Source organism: Limulus polyphemus, unplaced genomic scaffold (genome assembly GCF_000517525.1).
Source record: "Limulus polyphemus unplaced genomic scaffold, Limulus_polyphemus-2.1.2 Scaffold275, whole genome shotgun sequence".
NCBI classification, from domain to species: Eukaryota; Metazoa; Arthropoda; class Merostomata; order Xiphosura; family Limulidae; genus Limulus; species Limulus polyphemus.
The window spans coordinates 410,150-415,957 of NW_013665885.1; the positions used below are offsets into that span (position 1 = coordinate 410,150).

A 5,808-nucleotide genomic window follows, 5' to 3' on the forward strand; every position below is an offset into this window, starting at 1 on the left:
AAGGTTTTGTCATCATCGCCCTTTTCATGCTAATGTTGCTTCTCTGTTTTTGGGCCACTCTTTTGTCATGGATATGTTTGCTTCCCTCCTCATTGTGTGCTTTGTGCATGGCTCCTTTTCTGTTCCAGGAGGTTTTTGGGTTCAATCCCATCTCTTTGTTAACCTGAGTTGAGTTGGCATGGTTGTATACCTTCCTTTTCTCATCGGCCTTTCATTTGTCCCAATTCCATCCTGAATCTGTTCCTGTATCTTGCCCTCCTCTTTCCTGTTCTTTTGGGTTCTAGCCTCTTATTCCTGTAGTTCAGTTTCAGTACTTGTGGTACCCTTCTGGGGACAACTGACAGTCTTTAAGACTACATTGTAGGTTCAGGTCCTGTGGAAGCCTAGGCCCTCTACTTTGCTGATGTCTGGTGGTCCTTCACCAAGGACCTTGAATTTTGCAGATTATCTTATAAATGATGAAATTTCACTTGTGGTCTATGGGAGATGACAGTAGATGGTTCAATTGTCTCCCTTTACTTTCTCATCTCCCTTGCATCCTGACTTTACTTTCATTTTCTACATTGGGATTGTGTTTTTTGGTTGAGTCTACCTTGGCTCCCTATGTTTTATGTTGGGTGGTCTGTGGTTTTGGCCATCTTCGTTCTTCCCAGGACCTTAATTTTCACTGTTACAAGGATGATTGGCTACATCTAGCTCCCTTGCAGCTTCTCAGATTTGTTGGTGGGGGAAGTGAAGTCTTTCCTCACCCCCACGCAATACATCATTTATCGTGGGTATTGTTCAATTACCTCATCAGTTAGGCATGACTTTCTCCCTTCTCAACCTATCCTCTCCTCTTTTTCCTACTACTGTAGAAGTTCTAACTCTTTTGTGCAACATGGGCTTTTCTGGAAGTCCTTGTCTCTCTTGGTCATGCAACTTGGGCCACTTTCATTGAGCTTTGATGGATTGGTGGAGACTCATTTGGGATCTCTTGGATGCCCCTCTTCTCTTCTCTACAGACCATTTTCACCTGGTGGTTGGATTGAGACAACATCACTATTGGCATTCTCCTTACTCCTCGACTAGAATATAACCTTTGTACAGATGTTTTTCTTTTCAGTTGGGGCACTTATCTGAATGCTTGAGGCAGTGGACACTATCAAGAGACCTCTTTCCATATAAATATCTGGAGCTCTTCTCCATTCATCGGGCTTTGGTTAATTTTTTTCTGGAACTTTAGGGCCAGTCAGTGATGCCGCATTCCAATAACATGACAGTAGTCTTGTACATCTCCAGGCAAGAGACCTGTTTTTGGACATTGGACCTCTTGTATTGAGCCAACAGCCATCAAAATTTTTTGTTGGCTTGTCATATTCTGGGTTTCCTGTATCTTGTTGCAGATCATTTGACATCCCAATAGGATTCTCCGTATGGAGTGGTCACTGGACCCACGGATGTTTTGGGGCTCTGTGCTCAGTTACGTGTTTTAGAGCTGGCTCAGTGGGTTGAACTTTGATTTGCCATTCCATATGTTCTTCTGCCATGGCAGTGTACCAAAGACAGAGGTACACATACCATTGCTGGGCCATACATTGTGGTTCTCCTCTGTCCCACCTAACCCTTCACCACATCACTTCCTTTCTAACCTGGCTCTTTGACAGAGGCCTTTCAGTCTCCTCTGTCGTAGGCTTTGTTAGCCACATTTTGATTTATGCATTATGCCCATGTCTTCACCAATTCTGTCCCATTTATTCCATTCTCTCTGCATCATCTGCCCTTCTTACCCTGCCTCTCTTTTGGATTGGAACCTCAATGTTGTCTTTCATGCCCTTACCCTTCTTCCTTTTGAACCATAGTCGACATGTTTTTTATATCACCTCTTCTTGAAGACCCTTTTCCTACTGAAATTGGTGTGCAGACATCATCGTTTGGATGTGTTTGCACCTTGTTTCACAGTTCTTCTGTGGTTCTTTTACCTGATTATTCTTTTCTGCCCAATACTTCAGCTTCTCAGTAGGGTAATTCCACCTTCACACCTATCTCCCTTCCTTCACTATCACACCTTTATAATCATTCTTATCCTAATCACCTTTTCTGTCTCGTCAGAGCTCTCCATTGTTACATGGCATGCACTGTTTCTTTGTGTGGTTCCTACTCCCTATTCTTTATTCCTTGGACTTCTTTTCAGTTCCAAGACCTTTCTCCCAGTACCCTTATGGGGTTGATTAACTGGGCTTATTCTTTCATTTCTCCTTATGAGTGTCATCTTTTCCATGTATGTTCTCATTATCTTCATGACCTTACCATGTCCCTGGCTGCTCATTTCTGACATCTGTTAGATGACATCATTAGCACTGGTATGTGGACCACTACCCATACCTTTACTGCTCTTTATCTTCACCACCTAGCTGTATCTTTTTTTTTAGTAGGTTTTGTCTTCCTCCCATCACCATTTTGTACTCTACAATGTGTTTTTGAGTGGGTAAGGGCTCATTTTATTTCTTGATTTTCTTTGCAGAGGCTTTTGTCACATAGTTGGATCCTGCTCAGTGGTGAGCATTGCCTGACCAGATATACTTATTCTTAAATCTGCACTGTATGACCTGTGTGTCATATATGTCCACCATGAAGATGGGTGTGGTCTTCACGACTGCTTGTAGGTATGCCTTGCAGTATTTTCCTTCATAAAGATGTTCATCCCAAAATCATCCCCATAAAGCAGATGGGGATTACTGTCAAACCCAGATGATCTATGCCTTGTATGTCACAGGATGGGCCTGCTTTTCCAAATAAGGTATCACAGTCAATCATTGCACTATATCTGGTGCAGCATTCATGTAGACTCTCCAATTCTCTGCTTTCTCCTTCTTCTAGTGGAGTCCCTGTCACTTATCAGTTCCTGGCTATTGGGGTGGTGGACCATGGAAGCTTCCTCCTGAACATGCTCAATCCCTCTCAGTTGAGAGTAGGGCAGTGGTGTTTTCCTGGTATAGAGGGTGTTAACACTCATCCTACTGCAGACCTGATTTACAATTCCAGATGCCATCAGTTGTTAAATGATGCATTTTACCAACATGCAATTAGCCCCTCTAACTGTGGCACCCTCTTTCCTACTATTCCCTAGATGTCAGTGCCTGGCAGTGTTGGATATACAAGACTGTTTAGTGTAAGTGTTATTATTTCGTTTAGTTGGTGATTTAATATTCAATTTACTTTTCATAACAAGAGGGTTAAAAGTAATTATTTTAAAAGTGATAGTTATGACAAGTTTGCTTGCATAACTGTATGAGTTGTACATTGTTGTCTAGGCTTTACTAATATTGTGATGTCACATTACACGATTCTCATTACCTTAACTGAATATTGTTAAATCAGTGCCATTTGCATACTTTACAGAAAGTTTGAGGTCTCAGTGATCAATGTATAAATGTAGGCAACCAAGTGAACGCAACTTAAGAACTAAGGAGCAAAGTTAAATGAAGTCAAGTTTACTTCATTGAAAAATAATTAGTGAAAGAAAACGTGAAGTTACCGACATGTGAGTGATTAGCTTTAATTGGTGAGTTTCACAGTTTAATAGAGAGAAGGAGAATAATTTTTTGTGAAAGGATGTTCTAAAGTAATTGAACCCATCTGTATGGACTTTGATGAAAAGGAAACAATTATTTAAAGTTCAAGATACAAATGTGGTAACCCACAGGGCAGCATAAGTGAATTATTCACTGATACTATTGTGATAAAAGTAGAGAAAAATAGTTTGTCTAGTCAATTGGATTCTAAAGTAATTTAATCAGCTTAAGTGGACTTGGACAAGAAAAAGAGAATTATTTAGAGTTTGAGTTACAGCTGTGATATCCATAGTGTAAAGAATTTGTGTACATAGTTTGACTTGTTTTGAATATATTATTTTCAAACAAGTGGATTGTTTGCTGTCCGTTTATTGTTCAAATTTATTTCCAACAAGTCACAGATACCTACTGTAGAAGAATCCTCAGCCTACTCATATATATGTAAAACCCTGACAGATGGATATGGTGATGGTTGGAGGTGGACCACCCACATAAGTCCTTATGTGTGTGACCAGGTATCCTCTACTGTGGATTGGATGATAAATTCCCAATGCCACCTGGTGATGGACTGGAGATCCACCCCCTCTTTGTTTTACACCTTCCTACTATTCCCCAGATGTCAGTTCCTAGCAAATATGGTGATGGTTGTGTTGGATGTGCACACATGATAATGTGGATCCTTGGTATGGATGCTCATCTTCCCTACCATATCCCATAATACACTCTAGAACTCCAGCGCATGCTCCCAGCGTTGCGAGACCTCCACTGTCGTAACAATATTTTTCGAAAAATTGTCTTTTATGTTTTACATTATGTGCTCAAAAGGGAAAACATGAAAATATGGTTCTTTTAGAAGTTAGAATTTTTTTTAAAAACATTCATTAATATGTTTGCTGGCATATAGTGGGCTTTTTATGGACATTTCACTTTTATTTATTTTTGAGAATTTTTAGTATACCTAGCATATAGAGGGCTTTTTTTGGGACATTTAACTTTTATTTATTTTTGAGCATTTTTAGTATACCTAATTTATATATGGAGTGTATTGTGTGTTTGTACATTTTTAAAATATATGTATTTAATTCAAAGTATTTATGTTTTGATGAGAAATACTATTTGAATGTTTTTGTTATAGATTCTCAGTAAAATTATATCCCGAATGAAATTTATAAAGGAGAGAAAAAAATAGAATAGTCTGCTATTTCACTGTTTTGTTATTCATATCCACAGGTGAACCTTATTTTCAAATTTGTACACAGTTGTCATAATTGGGTAGATGTATCTACCTGTAGTATTGTTGGCTGCTTATGGTTGTTTATTAACTAATTATTTTAAAGTCAGAGAGACAATTAAATTGTATTTATGTTTTAAAATGCATAATTGAAAGGTTTAAACATTTTAAAATATATCTCAAACTCTGTCTCAGTTCTCAATATTACACAATTGCAAGAAAATTTTGTTGAAGGCTTTTGCATCTTTGCCAAAGATGTGATATGCCCCTAGAGCACTGTTGACTTGTGTCAAGATGAGTAGTAAATGGTAAAGGACAGAAAAGGAACCTAAAACATTAAAAATTAATGATATATGAAAAGAAAAAAATCTGAAATTACAAATGTAACCAAAAGAAGATCTTTTAAGATAATTTATGAGAAAATGAAAATGTATGACCATTTTTCTCTTTCTTAATTTTAAACATTTCATTGCACTGTATGTTGATGATAATGTCTACAGTAAGTGGTATGGTAGAGAAAATGAAAAATAAGATATAAACATTTTCCTTTAAAAAACTTTTGATATTCACTTAGGAGGTTCTAGAGGTTATGCAAATAAAACCCAAAAACTGAAAGATGAATAAAAGTATTTTTATACTTAAAATGTAAATCACTTTGCACTCGAACTATTTAGAGTTTGAGTCCAAATAACTACAATAGGTAAATAACATATTTTTAGTATAAAGATTTATTTAAAATAATGTCATTCTTTGTGTACTAGATACTTATAATCTTTAACAAATTCTTACCAGTTTTTGTGAGGATACATAAGGAGAGCTCAAAGTTATCATATGTATTGTTGCACATATTTCCTTCCCCAGATTGGCTCCTATATTTTACATGATCACACTGTGAAAGGGGTTAAGGGATAATATCCAGCACAAGCCCATCATGATTATTTAGTTTTGTCTTCATAGGTTATTTCAGGACTCTTTTATTTTACATTATTGACTGATAGCTGTAGTAAATATTGTAATTTTTTT

General features: G+C 37.4%; 1 protein-coding gene across 1 annotated transcript in view; it reads left to right on the forward strand.

Moving 5' to 3' along the window:
• The window catches only part of LOC106456962 (activating signal cointegrator 1 complex subunit 3-like), a 266,949-nt gene that overhangs the window by 131,254 nt on the left and 129,887 nt on the right, over positions 1 to 5,808 (forward strand). The window lies entirely within an intron of this gene.